This window comes from Notamacropus eugenii, chromosome 1, assembly GCF_028372415.1.
Source record: "Notamacropus eugenii isolate mMacEug1 chromosome 1, mMacEug1.pri_v2, whole genome shotgun sequence".
Lineage (NCBI taxonomy): Eukaryota > Metazoa > Chordata > Mammalia > Diprotodontia > Macropodidae > Notamacropus > Notamacropus eugenii.
In genome coordinates this window covers 458,194,630-458,211,845 of record NC_092872.1, presented here as the reverse complement: position 1 = coordinate 458,211,845, position 17,216 = coordinate 458,194,630, and the positions used below count along the sequence as shown (strand labels likewise).

Below are 17,216 nucleotides of genomic sequence, written 5' to 3'. Positions count from 1 at the left end.
TGAAGTTGGTAAAGTTTTCTTCCTCTGCTGTATGTTTAAGCCCAGACATGTAGGTGCCTTCAGGAGAGAGAGACAGAGAGAGAGAGAAAGAGGGAGAGGGAGAGGGAGAGAGAGAGAGAGGTGTGTCCATATATGTGGCAGGTGTGTGTGTGTGTGTGTATGTGTGATGGGGAAGGGGACCATTGTGTGAAAGAAATCACTATTTTAACTCCTCATGCCCTTACTTCATTCACTCAAATTTTTCCTGACTTTCCCATCTGTGTCCTGCCTTTGGACCCATTGCTACTGAACTCAGATCATGTTTTCTTATTTAGCCCTCTGTTATGTGTTGCTAGCATTGATCTGTCAACTTTGGGACCATTTACCTATTATTCTGTGATCCCCACTTTTATCCTCTATAAAATGAGGGAATTGAATTAGATGACTTCCAAGATCCCTTCTAGGTCTAAACCTATGATCCGATGATCCTTTTCTCTCAGCTCTCTGAATAGGTATTTTGCTTGAAATGCCCTTTCCCTTAAACGTGTGGATTCTGCTCCATATTATCAATCACTCTGTATCCCTGACTTCCATGGTATTCTTCACCTGCATCAAATTCTTCTGCCTCACTTGTAGACTTAAGTCCCACCATCCTACCCACTGGCTGTTCAGTGTTCCCCATCCATACTTCTCCTCCTTTGCCAGTGCTCTGTGGTTCAAAATCACCAATCCTTTCCTCCCCCTCCACTAAAAGGTCAGTTCCTAACAAATTTTCACACAGCAAATTGATCTGATAAACTCATTCATACTAATGTGTTAATGACTAATAATTATTCCTTGTGTTGCCCTTCCTAGGATAATTTGCATTTTAACGGGGTAGATTAACTCAAAAGAATGAACCTAATATTCATGCAGTTTGGGGTACAATATAGCAGGCTGGTAGGGAAGAATTTTTGTTTTAGGGAGGATGACTTCATGGTACCTAATTGGAGGGGGTCCCACGATATAGAACTCTGCTTAAACATAGGCCTGCCTAGCTGGATAGTCTTGGGTTCAATTTCTGGCTTTATCACTTTCTTGTCATTCAGTTGTGTCAGACTCTTTGTGATCCAGTGGACCACATCACTCTAGGCAACACGGTCTATGGGGTTTTCTTGGCAGAAATACTGGAGTGTTTTGCCATTTCTTTCTCCAGTCAATCACCTTTTGTCAGAACTTTCCACTATGACCTCTCTGTCTTGGGTAATCCTGCACGACGTAGCTCATAGTTTTACTGGGTTACACAAGACCCTCTGCCACCATGAGGCAGTGATCCAGGATAGGAGTTTCTGGATCAGGGTTTCTGTTTTTGGATTAAATAGTTCCTAAATTTTTTCAGATCTAACATTGCAGGATTTTCTGATTCTGTGTTTTATGAATTATTGTGTGATTTACAGATGTGGAACAGGTATGCACACACACACACACATCACTCTCTCTCAGGGTAGAACAGATCTTAGGGTCCTGAACTGAAGGAGAACCACTGTAATATAATAAAAAGGGTATAGCTTCTGCATTTAGGCATACGAGTCTGAATCTGCAACCAGAGGCAAGGGACTTAATCTCTTTGGGCCTCAGTTTCTGCATTTGAAAAAAGAGTTGGACCACATGATCATAAAGAACCTTCTAGCTTTAAATCTGTGATTCAGTGTAGCAACCCTTTCTCTGGTTTCCAGAATTCTCCTGGGGAGAAGACTGAGCTTCTTCAGCTGGGTGCTCTAGGGCTGAGGACACCGAAGAAAGAATGGAGCCTGTCATGTGTCTTGTTCATATTCTCTGAGCTCTTCTATCAGAGAGCTATTTTGGGCTTGCTTTTCTGGGCCTGTTCTCTTTAACTAGGAGTTACATACTTGCACCAAAAGAGCTGTTTCTTTCATTGAAGAAGACAGAATTACTGTACTGATGGGCGTTTAAAAAAAACACCAGGGAGCATCAGTTCAGCTGTTTGATCAAGTCACCTTTCCTAGATCTGTGGTGACTGTAACAACATTAGACATCACTAGCCCGGTCCTATTTAGACTAGTTCCAGAAGGCGCTGATGGAACTAAATGAATTTGCTGCCCTGTAGGTTCTAGCTTATACCTCAAAATGTCTGCTTCGCTGCTGTTCTCCCATCATGTGCCTTGAAATAATATTAGCTCAGGTAGGTCAGATATCTTTTAATAATACCCCTAAATCAAATGGGGAATAGTTAAGGGGGTGTAGCTCCCGATTCCCCCGATTTATTTTCAAGGTCATGTGCCAGGGGCCTTAAATCATGTAAGGTATAAAACTGGAGGGATTCAGGGACTGTCAAGAACTAGAAAGTAGAGTATGAGAGACATTGACATTCTGATCAATGACTGGAGACCCAAACAAATCAGGGCAGGACTTTAAGAGATGAAGTCTCACTGTGTTCTCTCTGTCATCAGAATTTATAAAGCGTTGCAGTGAAAAGCCCCTGGAGAATATTCTTAGAATTTTGCAAGTCATGAGCGTGTATGTAAAAATCTGAATCCCTCTCCCCCCTGCCCCCATACCATTAGTCTTGTAACAGCAAAGTGAAAAAATAATTTCCAAGTCTGCCTGGTATTCCGACCCTGTTTGGTTAAATGCTAGCCTTTTGGTTTGGACATGATGTCATATCATGATGCCATTAAATTTCTAGTTCTCCATATCTTGATTTTGCATGAAGTGAAAGATAAAGATCTAATTTTTAACTGACAAGAGAGAGACAGAGAGAGAGAGAGACAGAGAGAGAGAGACAAAGAGACAGAGAGAAACAGAGAGACAGAGAGAGACAGAGAGAGGAACAAACCATACACAGATCCATCACTTCTTTTCATATTGCAGGATTACTGAAATGCTAAATTATGAATTTTTTTGTTCTGTCCTCAGATAAGAGCCCAGAAATTTGTTTACAAATAGCCAACATCCATGTTACACTTTGAGGAAACACTTGGGTACACAATCGACAAACACCTTTTGCTTGCCAGAGATAAAACTTGGAGTTGTACAATGTTACAAACAGTAGCCTGAAGTAGAAACTTCTTAGAAGAGGGCTGATAAAATGTTCCATCCTTCTGAAAGCACCTTTGTTTGTCAGATGCCTAGTCTTGTAGCTTTACCTGAACCCTGATACTGCCACCAGAATTTACATCTTCAAATTCAGTGAAATATAATCTAGCAAGAAAGAACTTTATAAAAACTACATCTGTAATAATGCAGAACAAATGAGATTCTCAGCTGCTCTGGACAGGAGACTGGGTTGGAGTTAACCGACTTGATCCAGGGTCATGGGTTTTTTTCCCCTTTCTTTTTCTTTTTTCCTCTTGCTTACTAAAGTAAATGGCTCTGAAATCACCACAGACAAGTATCTCAGCTTTTGCTTCAGGCCCTTATCTCATCTAAGTGTGCTTTATTAGATGAGATCATCTACGCAGGACTTATTTCAGTTATAAAATGGAATAAAAAAATTAAAAATGTAATTGGTTGATGCTCTCTTGCCCTCAGTTTGGGAGGAAAGATTTTGATATGTGAGTTACTAGCCTGATTATATGGGAATTTACCCGTTCCTGTCTTATGATCTCCAAGGACCCTGATGAGCACCAACCTATGGTTGGTACTACTGTCTTTGGAGAGAATTTTCTTTGGTTCTTTTTGCTTGGGCATCATCAACTCCAAAGGCAGGGTCTAGTAGCTAAAGTGATGGTGGGGTTATTCACAGGCTTCAGACATCCTCGAATAAAAGCTACCAGGCTTGCCAAATTCCTAACCTCCATTTTAAGCAAGTTTCATAGATGAGGGAATCATGGGGAGGGGCAGGAGGGAATCCTTCTGTTTGTTTCCTTCCTTCCCCATTGAGAGGAGAGAGTGAGAAGACACTTATCTGTTTTTTTTCCCTCAAACAGATAACAGTTCTTGCTTTACGTAAATTCACATTACACAAATTCAACTTTACACAAAGAATTCCAAAAGACTATTTGAGGAAAATATTGCTTGCTATGATCAGATATACAAAGAAACAAGAACTACTGTCCAAACATCTCTCGATAGCTTCATAAAAAAAGTGGTTCAACCAGTCTCCACTGATAAAGGCTGGTATGGGTGGGGGCGGAGGGAAGGAGCTGCATACTGCACACTTATGTTAACCTTACTGTACAGTATTGGTCATATTTTATCATTAACTTTTCATTTCATTATTCTGTTTATTGTCAAAGTAGAGTATTTAATGTGTCTACATTTTAGTACATTTTATGATACGTAAAGCTGTTATTTTGTGTATGCCTTTGTTATATAAGCTGATTGGAGAGGGTCAATAGGGGTAAATTTGCTTGTATAAAAATTGCTTTACATAGAGGTCTGCAGAATGGTCCACTTACATAAAGCAAGAACTGTCTCTGTTCCTTTCTTCAGTGGTGTGTGTGTGTGTGTGTGTGTGTATGTGTGTGTGTATGTGCTGTGTGATCTGTGTATGTGTGTGTGTGAGAACATAGAGGATTTTAAAATTCCTAGAATTGTCTATTTTAAAGCCTGCCCATCACAAAATCAGACTTTGCCTGAATTAATCTTAGCTTACATGTCTTGTTGAAGCACATCTGTTTGACATTTTAAATTTCTCACAGGTCTTATTTTTACAGTTCCTGACCATCAGTCTCTACCCCACATCTTTAAGAAATTCCCTCAATCAAGAGCGAGGTCCATTGCTTTAAGGATAACCTGGTAAGAAACATCCAATTCATGATATATTAAAATGATATCTGTTTATGGGTTTATGTGGGTAAACAAAACTACTACCTCTGGGAAGAAGCATAAAGAGATTTGGATCCTTTGCTGGGATAAGAGTCCCTTCATCACTGCATGGACTTAGACTCTGTCACTTCAGGCTAAGTTTATGACCACTGAGTGGTTTGGGGTGGTGATGGTGGGCAGTGGAAGTAGAGGGTGGGAAGATATTTTTAGGGGACTTTTTTATTCAGAGGTCGCTGTATTAAATTGTGAGTCATGGGATCTTGGTGGGGGGCAGCTGGGGAGGTTGAATGATCAAGCAGTAGAGGGATATAGTAATTGCACTTAGAGCAAACTGCTCTCAGTGATTTTATTATCAGGCTCCTGAGTATTTGAAGCTATTAATAGATTGGTGCACTTATCAAGGAGTTTTTGACTTCTATCTTGGTTGACATGCCTGCAATCATTCTCTCGTCCATATGCACAGTGTGGAACTTTGACCTGATGCTACTAACAGGGCCAGCCCACCAAGGGTGGGTTCACCCTAAAACCAAGGCATGTGCCCAAGGAAGGCAGGAACTCCCCCATACAATGACACGCCTACTCCCCGAGTTCAGCTCTTTCTCACTGATCCCATGGTTCAGCTGCAGTCCAGAGAAAATCATTTTCAGAAGGACTCAGCACATAGTATACAAATAAGACCCTAGGAGGGGTTTTTGTAATTGACAGTTGTTTTTAGAATTCAGGCAGACAGAAACTTAAAATAATTATTGAAGCACAACTCATAGATTTGATTTTTTTTGTATGTGTGTGTATGGTTTTTATTTTTTTTTTTTGCGGTCTCTATTGAGGCCTATCTGTGACATCCCCATAAGCTCATATTCCATTCTAATTAGCTAAATCTACCTTCTCCTGACCATATTCCTTAGAGGTCATCACATAAACCATTTAAATTGATAGCAGAATTATGCACGAAGAAATTAATTTTATATTGCCCTGTATACAGTTTTTTTATTTTAACTTTATCTTGTTTCAGAAGTGCTTACTTTCGGATTTTGTGGCTATTACTGACCGTGGATTACTTTTATTTTGGGTTTTACACAACAGTTATATTAGAAATTTGCTGTTTTATTCTTACCTTCTTAGTAAAAATCCTTTTATCACACAATGGGTAATTTATATCCATTACCAACCCTTTCAATCCTTTTCAGTGGGGCTGTCAGTGCCTTTGGCACAGTAATGATTAATGTGATCTAATAATAGTGTGCCATTATATTACCTTAGTAAAACATGTACCAACATCCTATTCAGATCTACCAAATTCATAGCTTCCTATAATATTTTTGTTGAAAGACAGGATTACTATTTTTCAAAGCTGATTTTTTTCCCCTTTAACATATTTAATGAAATTCACAATCCCTTGCCATAGTCATCACAGGCATGTGTTTGGGCTTGATGGGTGAATTTTATATCGTTCTGCCTTATTGTGATTTGTTAGGCAAAAGGTCTGACATGCAAAGAGATCGAATGGAGAGATTATTTTGTTTTTGTTTTGTTACGGCTGTGCTGTTGGGGAGGGGGGTGAAGTTTCTTTTTGTTTTTATTTTTTTTGAAGCTGGCTTATTTTTCAGAGTCTCTCTGGGTTTATAATAAGGAAGGCATATTTTAGATCAAAAGGCAAATGAGCAAACTACGGTGCTGAAATTATATATATGCATATGTATGTATGTGTGTTTATATACATATACATACAAACACACACACACACACACACACACACACACATATATATATATATATATATGTATATATATACATATATTATTGTCCTCAGTTTCTTATGTCTTCTGCCACCTGCCACTGTCTGGAGTTGAGGCAGCTAACACTAGAGGTAAGGAACATCTGGCTTCCAACATCTGTACCCAGGGACATCTATCAGTATAATAATAAATGACTTCTGATCAACCTATCCTCCTCCCACTTTAGGGTGAGCCTCTGGGTTTTCCCCCAGACAGGGAGAAAAGAGTACTTTCTAGATTCTTCAGGACATTGGAATAGAGCATGTTCCATAGATCAGGAGCTGGGGTTGCATGGTGAGGGTGGTAGCCTTTAGAGATTGCAAGGGTATGAATTTCTTTCCTTTCACTCATTATTATTTAAGGATAGTTTGGGTCAGATATTCCTTGTTGCTTTCCCTTCCTGCCCCTCCTGAGGCAAGTCCTCTACATCAAAATGGTCACCCTTGCTGTCTGACCTCTCAGTGTTAGTGTGTGCATGTGTGTATTCGAGTTTGTGCCAGTGTGTGTGTGTGTGTGTGTGTGTGTGTGTGTGTGTGTGTGTGTGAGAGAGAGAGAGAGAGAGAGAGAGAGAGAGAGAGAGAGAGAGAGAGAGAGAGAGAGAGAGAGAGAGAGAGAGAGACTCATTTAGGAATGACTGTCACTCGGAAGTCTTGTCCTGACTGAAATAGAATTGCTTTCCTCCTTTCTGCTATTATAAGGCTCTGTTGTAGTGTCTGGCCTGAGAGAGGATCTGTTTCTTGGTTTCATCCACTTAAACCCCATCATAATCATCCATGTGATTGATAACATTCCACCTTTTCATTGGGCCTTAAATCTCTGTCAGCCAAGGAGGACATTATTATACTGAGGGTGAGATGTACTCAAACAATTACACACTTAAATCTAAATGGAATGGTGTGTCCTCTGATTCCCCATGCTTTGTGATTGGTGTTAACTAATGATGTACTTCTACCTTCTCCTGAAACCTTAAGGGGGGGGTACAAATTCCTTCTGAACAGGGGTTCCCCTATCAGCTTTTTGCCACTGGGCACCCGAAGGCAGCTGGAGTAATAGGCTTCTTTTGGAAGTGGGGCTGGAGATTTGGAAAGAGTGGAAAAGAGATAGAGGGGGCTGAGCTGAGTGATCCTTGTTTTTGATTCAGAACAGAAATCACTGCTGCAGTATTGGCTTGAAATATGCAATCAGCTTGAAATCAGGAAAAGTATTTTGAATACAGAATTTATATTGAAATACTTGAATCTTGATACATGCATACACACATACATGTATATATTTAAATCGGGGATAGAGGAAAAGCAGAAATAAATATTGCCTGTAGTATTTGCCATCCAATTATGCTCTGCCACACCAGAATACATTCTTGAACCATTAACATTTAAATATGAACCATTCTTATTTGTTTTTATAACTGATCCTTGATAACAGCAAATGAGAAATGCTGCCTCAGTTTACCTTTTGTAATTGGAAGATCTTAAACAAGGTACAAAATTTCGTGAGACTGATATTGAACAAGAGGCCTGAGAGATTCTCTGGCACAGATGGGGTGCAATGTGTACCAGTGGAGGTAATAAGTGCATTGTGAAGATCCATGGAAGTAATCAAGTAATATTACACACTCTAGTCTAACATAATTATGCGTGAGTTGCTAACTGGTGGTGCCTTTTTCCTCCCCATCTATGACAAAGCCCAAATACAGTGCAGAGGCATAAAGTGTCATAACAATAAAATGCCGAAGGAATTCTTTATTCTTGTCCATTTCCTTTCCTTTTGTCTTATTACCTCATCCTCCTTAGTACTTAGAATGTTGGGATGGGTTTTCCTAGCATGTCTGCGTCCACAAGGCTTTGCTGTGATATCATCCATTAAGTTGAATGGAGCATTGGGAGCAGCTGGATGATAACAGTGGATAGAGCGCCAGTTCTGGAATCAGGAAGACGAGTTAAAATCTAGCTTCAGATACTTGCCAGTTGTGTCACCCTAGGCAAGTCACTTAACCTCTGTTTGCCTCAGTTTCTCTATCTGTAAAATTGGGATAATAAAAGCATCTACCTTGTAGGGTTGTTGTAAAGATCAAAGGAGATGATAGTGGTAGAGCAGTTAGCACAATGCCTGGCATAAAGTAAGTTTATATAAATGTTACATTATTATTGTTGTTGTTATTATGTGCCTAGGACTGTGCTAGATCACAATGAACTGAATGTGGTGAATCCTATAGACACCTTACTGACACTGCTGGCTGCACCCTTAGGGATCTGCAAGCCAATTTAGAAAACTAGCAACTTCTTAACCAACAGGTTTTTTTTTTTGTAAGCTGAGAATCTGTTCGCCTCAAAGTTAGACACATGAGTTAAAACTTTGTTGAGGCCAGAATCCTTGGCTTTTATTCAGAATGCTAGTGCCCAAGACTAGGCTTTGGGTGTCATAACAACAGCTCACATCTGTACAATGCTTTAGGGTCTGTAAAGCATTTTCTTTACACTGAGTCTGTGCAGTAGATGGTTTGTGTTGTTATCCCCATTTTGCAGATGAGGAAACTGAGAGCTACATAGTAAATGCCCAATGATTCCAACCTAGATTTCCTGACTCCAAGACAAATAATACACCATGCTTTCTCTCATTAGGGGATATGGGGCAGGTGTGTGATTTCATTGACTTGGGGAACTTCAGGAGGAGGAAATTCCTTCTACCAGTGCAGGTTGGCACCTTCTCTGTGGCTTATAGGCTCATAAACTACTTTGAGCTCTCAGAAGTTAAGTGACTTGCATATGGTCTGCATGCATCCTTTGGAAAGTCACTTAATTTTCCAGTTCTCTAGGCGACTTTCTAAGGCTCACTAAAGTGTTCCAGGCTCTCTCTAACTTAATAAGTCTGTAAGATTTTCTTGGCTCTGAGTCCAGCCACTTATCCACTATGCCATATTGATGCTTTCCTCTCCTTAGAATACACATACACACATGTATACATATATATGCATATACACATTTCTAATTCCATCTTTTTATTCTTCTTCAGCCTTGTGACATTTTGTCACATTGCTGGCCACTGGTAAGCATTTTTGACATCTCTGCAATTTTGTGGAGATGCTAGTTATTTCCTTCATTCAGCATATGTTCATGTTGGCAGAACTGGAATCTGGGCTAGGGGTCTGCATATTGAGGATTGTGAAGGATGATCCCTCATTATTCAGTGGTTTGATTTGCTTGCTTCGAAGAACATGTTCACAATGGTTCTCAGGTCACTTAAATTCTAGAAGGTCTGACAATCTTGTCAGTTGAAAATCTGATCTTTTTCCTCTCCCAGTTTTTGGAAGAAGGTGAAGAGTGTTGGGGGAGGGGAATCCAGATAATTAGCCTCTCCAATCTTTTATACATACAATATGGAAGCAACAAAGAAACCAATACATGTGAAGACATTTTTGAATCCTACAGGATTTGAAATATTTTGGGGAAGCACTGTAGGTGGGCTACAGGAAGATTGGTGATCTTTCTATGGTTTCTCCATCTTTATTCATTTGTAAAAGAATATTGTGGACACATAACTCAGAATTTGGGATTTATTTGATGTTTCAGGAAGATATGCCCTCTGATGGATGCCATGTGGATATGGTCAATGGGAATGGGCAATCCTTGAAAGGGAAGAAAAGGATTCCCCCCCCCCCCCCCCGAATTTGTCTTCTGTAATGGCCCAGTTCTGTATTTTTAGCATCCACTGAAATTTAATGTTTTGCTCTTGGTTTATTATGTATGCAAGTATCTTGCTGATAAATTACATGTGTAATTGTGCTCTAGTAACCACTGCTATTCAATAACAACATATAATTAAACTCACCCTTGTAGTCATTGAACTCTTCCTTTCATGACAAGATCATTGACCATTCCAAAGAAAGCTATATGGTTGCATATATTAAATACACAATGGCCTCTGAGTACACACCCACAGGCTGTGTATCCAATTTATGCCTGTGTAGAATGACTTCCTCCAGACAAATGTGTCAACTATGAACTAATCTGTAGTCTCTGGGATTGGATTAAAAGAGAATCATGGAGGGAAGACAGGATGGATCTGCAGCAAGGGAGAAAGTATGATTCTCCTTATTGATGAGATATATTCCTTGTATTATCCACAGTAGGTGGTCAGGAAAAATTTGATGAATGAATGAATAAATGAATCCCAGAAGTTCCTTGATTTGGACTCAGATCCTCTTTTTCCCCTTTTACTACCAGCTTTCCATGGTTATTTCAGGGAGCATTGCTCCCTTCACAAAGCACTAAGTGTTCATATGTGCCCTGAAATGTGCCACATACCTACGGCCCAGGTGAAGCTGCAGGGGAAATGACTTTCTAATGGTTTGTGTTTCTTTTCGTAGCTAATAATTATGCTTCAATTTTTGCATTTTGGAAGGGGAAGATGGGGAACCTAGAGAGAAAAGAATGAAGTAATGTTAGGTAAACATGCCTCTCACTCAAACCTCTTATTTAATTCTTAAAGCAGGGCATTTACCTACTTATTTTCCCTGGTCAGGTAGAACAAGGGAACTTCTTGGATAAGAAGATAATTTCAGAAAGCTAGCATATATGTCTATGTGCACAACATTTCCTTAGGATTAGAAAGAGAATCTAAGCCAATCAATAATTTCTTCTTGCATTAAAAAAACTGAACTTTTTCCATAACCCAGAAGAATGAAGATCAGGGGCACACAGGACTGATTCTCTCCCCTTCATCCTTGCATTCACACTATGGGTTAAGAATGAGTTTTGGATCTAATATCACTTGATGTTGCCACCATCCCCACAGACTATGGGATGGAGAATAATTTCTGGAGAGGCTATAAAGTCAGGATGGGGCCAGGTTGTACAGAGCTTTAAAAGCTAAACAGAGGAATTGATACTTGACCCTGCGGGCAATTCATTGGAGTTGACTGAGTAGGAAAGTTGCATGGTCAGATCTGCACTAAAGGAAAATCATTTTGGTAGCAGTGTGTAATGAAGAATAGAGTGGGGAATGATGAGGGAGGGGGACCAATTAGGAGATTTTTGCTGTAATCTAGATGGGAGATGATGAGGGGCTGAACTGAAGGAATAGCTGTATGAGAAAGTGTCAGATTCAAGAGATGTGGAGGCAGAAACAGAGAGATTTGCAACTGATTGGCTATGCCAGGAAGAGTAAGGAGATGAGGATAATGCCAAGAATATGAACTTGGGAGACAGGATGGATGATGGAACATTCTATATAAATAAGGAAGTTGGAAAGAGGGCAAGGTTTTAGAGGAAAGGTATTGAGTGCAGTTTGGGACATGGTGAGTTTGAGATATCTCTTAGCTCCCCTTCAGGCTTCTAGTTGAATTTCAAAAGTTCATGGCCAGTGGAAGACAGATCCATTAACCTTTCTGTTTGTCTCCCCTTATCTCCCCTACTCCCTCAGTCTGCTGTGTCATTTAACTGATAGGTTGACCTGGTATTAAGAATTTCCTAATATTTCTTGATATAGAGGACAGACTCTAGTTGTACTGCCTTCAAAAGCGAGTGGAGAACAAAGTCTTTGCTTTCTTTTCATATTTGTGTGGATAATTGAAATCACCCAGTCAACCATATACGCTAGGGATGGGAAACTACAGGCAATGGTGAGTCTTGAATCCATCCCAAGAAAACAATATTGTAGTTTTCCCTTTATGTTTAAAAATATAAGATTTCATCCCCCCCAATAACTACTGTATTTTGACAATGAGTTTCAAGTGGTTGCTATGTGAGACACAACAGCGTTTTTCATGAACTTTTGGCTGCAGAATAAGCCCAGCAAATTTGGGCTCTTACCCTTTCAGTTTTCTGGGTCAATTCATTTTGTACAAAGGAAAGAATGATAATTTGAGTTGTAGGCTGAGAATGTTTTCTACACATTTTAGCCCTCTGCAAGGAAGACAAAAATGAGTTGTGATTTTATTTTTTCTCTTGAGAAATTGTAATGCCTTGACAAACCCAGAAACCTGCACATAGTAGGTCGACATTTATAAAATGAATGAATGAATGAACAAAAGATATAATTGACTGCTGTTTGTCATATTTCTTGGGCATTTGTGGATCCATGAAGTCAAACAACCAAAAATAATGGAAATAATAAATAACAAATAATATAATGTAATAAGAAATAATAAAAATAATCTGGTGAATTCTAAGATAAAAAGGAGGGTTTTCAGTGTTCTTTGTTAAAGACTAACTTTTGTGGCACAGACTGTCCCTAACTCTCTAACATTCTAGCAGGCAGCAGCAACATGGGACCCAACCCTTCAGCTTTTGACCAGATTTCATTCTTTATATTTCCAGCTGAATTTCTTCTCCTCCCCAACAGTCCATCCATCATTCAGTATTTATGGAGCACCTACTGTGCTGATCTGTGCTAGGCACTGTGGAAGATACTGAGAGTTACAAGTCATAGCCGTTGCCCCCAGGAATTTTCAGTCTAGTTGAGTAGACCAGAATAACTAGAGATGTGAATCCCTAGAAGAAAATAGGGAAAATGTTAAGAAATCTTTTTTTTTCCACTTTGAGGACTTTTATTTTTAATCGATATATTTGCCTCCAATCCATTGACAAATTGGAAAAAAGAAAAAAAAGTTTTCTTCCACATTTTCCATTTTTGGGGGGGGATGGGGGGGTGGTAGAGGAAGTATGAGAGAGGGGGACTCTTCACATGTCTAAATAAACAAAACATGAAATCAAATTAGACATAATATTTTTATGTCCCTCAACTAACAATGGATAAAAACCTGGATCTGTAACTTTGCTACAGGGAACTCATGGGTGAAGACCCTCCCTCTACCAAATTTAAGTCTGATACTTTCTTTGCACCTCATAGCCTTAGACAATTGCCTGCAGGGTTGAGGTGTTTGGTGATTTGCTTAGGGTCTTACAGCCAGCATGTTTCAGAGACAAGACTTTCTATCTTTTTGGTTACTGGGCTTATACTCTATTCACTGCCTTCCAGTAAACTAATAAAAAGATTTTAAAAAGATAAAAAAAGTAATTTTTTTCTTTTCCAACTTCCCACCCCTCCTCCTACAAATTTCTTCATTTTTTTCTTTCACAGTCTTAAATATCCAGTAGTCATACTTTTCTAGTATATAGACCTGAGAAACCTGGCTACTATTGTCTCTTTTAGGGGAGTCTTCCCCAAACCTGGTGTGGGAAATGCTTGTTGAATTGAAATAGCTTGAATGAAAGTAGTCATGATTTGTACTGGATGTTAGAAAATTCTCCTTGATGACTGGTCAATGGGGAGGGCAAGAGAGACGAGGGAGGGAGCAAGATTCAGAGATCTCCAAGGATGGGGAAGGAGCAAAGCAGGGTGGGAGTTCCAGAAGGGTTTAGATTTCCTACTGCTTGAAGGCAGGGATTGAACCTCTTGTAGTGTTTTGTAATCCTATGCAGTAGCATTCCTCCTCTTTGGCTATGGAGACGTGGCTTTTTCCATCCCTATTTCCTATACTGATTTACTCAGGCTTCTCTTCTTGGGGAGGTAGGTCAGTGTGAATCCCTCAGGTGAGGGGGAGGGAAGAAGTTGGGAAGTCAGTCGTTCGCATCTCTTTTCAGTTCTCTGATAGATACTGAAGAGATATCTCTGTTAGGGACCTTTGTGGATGAGCTTGGGGTTCTGTGTCCAGTGTTACTGCACTTGCTCAGGTTATATTTCCCTGCTTTGGGAGCTGCTGCTTTGAACCACTTTCCCAGTCTTGCTGGCCTTAGAAGCATGCTCTCTGCCCCTGGCTATTTCCCTAGGGAAATCATAGGTTATGTCCAACAGGGCTAGCTTCTGTCGAGACATCATGTTACAGCTAATTCCTCTGCCTGTCTGGAGAGCATTCTTGGGGCCAGAACATGGCAGAGAAGAAGCAGGCAAGACAGCATGGTCTACAACAGGGCTACACACAGACATGAGGCCTGGGGAGGGGAGCCCTTTGCCACTCTGCGGGGAAGGAAAGAAATGAGGTCTCGGGGCCTTTCCTTGGGGGTGACTTAAAGCTAATATTTGCACTTGGAGTGGGTTTCCCTAGATGAGTCCCAGGATTAAAAGTTTGCAGCTGGTGTCTGGTTGGGGGAGAGGAGAAAACAAATGGCCAGCTGTTTGAAAAGATCTGCTGCCTCAGTTCAACCAAATCAGAAGAATTCTGGCTGGCTGAAGAATACCTAGTTTAGCTCCCTACAATGACTGGCTTGTCTTTCAAGGTCTTCTTATAGTGAAAGGAGCAGAAGAACATTCTTTTTAAAGTCCCTAGCACTTTCAAGCCCAGCACAAAGTTAGCTGAGTACCTCTCCATTCACTACCTCCGTGGCCCCCTTTCACCCCTCACCGGATGGATTTAATGAAAGGTTGGATTTGAAACCCTATTGTGACAGTATTGGACAATTTATTATAGAGGTATTTCTGGATGCACTTATATAATCTCACATTATATTCAGAAATTGGATGTGTGGGTGAAAGTTTACATGAGTTTAACAGAATTTCTCCTTAAGTGCTTTTTATCAGGGAACCTGTTTGACCCCCAAGCCTCTTCTCTCTCTAGCCCTTGAGGTCTTTATTACTAAACTTTTAAAAGATTGTACCATTTCCCCTAGGTGGTGTGTTCTTGAATACAGATGCTTCTTGTAAAGGAGGAAATAAACCTTTCTCCTCTGACAGAGATGCACATGTGATTTATCATGGATCCTGTCTTAGCACTCCATCTTTACAGTAAAGCGATGTAAGGAATGGGGTTGACTCTATCTCTGGGCAGGATTAGAAATGTAGATATTCCATTTTATATTTGAGGAGAGGATTATTGTGCAGATAAAGAAGAGACCATTTACCTTGGGTGAAAAGCTGTGGTTTAGAGTGGAGTGAAACCCACCAGGCCCAACCGAGGCCACACACACTAGCTAAATAAACACTCCACACCCCAAATCTGGCTTAAGCAAACAGCCTGCAGTTTTATTGTAATGCATATGGAACAGCGGACCAGGTGCCAGGCAATAAGCTCCATGCTGCCTTTTAAATAACCTCCTTTACGAGGTTCTTCATTGACAGGCGTGCCCTTTGGAAAGGGGGTCATCTTACCAGCCTCAGCTCACTTGCCTTTCCCACTCTTGACAAAAGAGCTCTAGTCATGGGAGACCAAGTCATTGCCTATAATCATCACAACCTTGCTCCAAAGTTAAACTTGACCCGTCTTTTGGACAGAGCAGGGGTTTCCCTTTCTTCTTAGGTACCCTCCCCCATGGTGAAGTTGTGATGGAGTGACCCAGTTCTTCCATTTCTTGCTTCCACCCTCCCCCCAAGTACACAAACTAAGATGAGTTTAAGTAGGCAAAATGAATCAAGAATTATTATCCAGTATGCTTCATCATTCACTCCTTTGAACTTTTTTTTTTCCACAGGCTTTTGGTTAGTTCAGTTCAAGTCAGAAAGCATTTAAATATTCAGCTTATACCTACTATGTGCAAGATGCTGGTTCCTAATTATATGCTGACTCTTCCAACTTGGCTTTACCTTCTTAGCCATGACCCAGATGACCTTCAGCGTCTCAATATTCACATCCATTTAGAATCAGTTGTTGGAGACAAGATAACTAGCTGATGAAATACTTCCATTGGTCAACTGGTTGTTCTTGCTCTGTGGAGACATAATCTTTACTACTTTGAACCAAAGTGAAAGACTTCTCCCTCTTTGGGGTCAGATTTGATAGTCACTAAGGTCCTTTTCAGATTTCAATCTATGATCTGATGATCCTCATATCCCTAATACCTGGTGTATCATTCTAACCTTGATATCTCCTATTGGACAACTCTTTCAGCTCAGTAGGTCCCCATTCCTATTCCTGTCCCTATCCTTGCTCTTATCCATTTCTCTGCTCTGCTCCTGCCCTATTTTTACTCTAGGTACTTCAGTTTGCCACCCCCACTTTTACAGTATTTCTTTCATGGTCCTGGTCCTTTTTTCCTATCCAGGACTGGATAAGAGCCTGAGCTAGACCAATTGCCAGGAAAGCAGAAGCTCTCTCTGTAGCTAGGAAAGTCTTTGACCAATCATAAGAATGCAAAATGTAGATGCCCTTCAAAGTCTCAGATCTCTCTTCTGTAAAACGTGAATAATAACAATTTCACTACTTATTTTACAGAATTGTTGTGAACCTTTGCAAACCTTAAACTCTCTGTAAAGGTGGGTGATGGCTATTATTCTGCTCTAAGAAAGTCCTTTTCTGGCCTAATCACTTTTTTCCTAGGTGATCTACCTCAAATCTCTCCTGCCTTTAATCCATCCTCCACACAGTGGCCAAAATGATCTTCCTAAAGCACAGGTCTGACCATGTCACCCCTCTGCCCCAAAAACCCCAGTGACTACCTATGGACTCTGAGATGAAATGCAAATTCTTTTCTTGGACATTTCAGACTTCTTGAACAATTTCTTTAGCACCTCTGTGTTCCACTTAAAATGACCTACTTCTTCCTCATGGAGGACAATTCAGCTGTTGAATCCATACCTTTACACAGGCTCTTCCTCATGCCTGGCCTGCACTCCCTCTTCCTATCTACCTGTTAGAATTCCCAGCTTCCTTCAAAGCTCAGTTCAAGAATCTCTTACATGAGGTTTTCCTTTCTCTCCCCTCCACTCCTATCTATGAGGTCCCCCCCCCCATTTATCAATTGGGTAATGACTTGTATTATT

The 17,216-nt window shown here is 40.3% G+C and overlaps 1 protein-coding gene across 8 annotated transcripts in view; it reads left to right on the top strand.

Annotated features, from left to right (window-relative positions):
* ZNF536 (zinc finger protein 536) overlaps positions 1-17,216 on the top strand; it is a 597,265-nt gene that overhangs the window by 70,343 nt on the left and 509,706 nt on the right. For 6 of the 8 annotated variants that reach the window (XM_072632093.1, XM_072632099.1, XM_072632091.1 and 3 more), the window contains exon 2: positions 4,623-4,719. The gene's annotated coding sequence lies outside the window, so the exon portion shown is untranslated. The remainder of the gene's footprint in view (positions 1-4,622; positions 4,720-17,216) is intronic. The other 2 variants (XM_072632095.1, XM_072632096.1) reach the window with 1 other exon arrangement.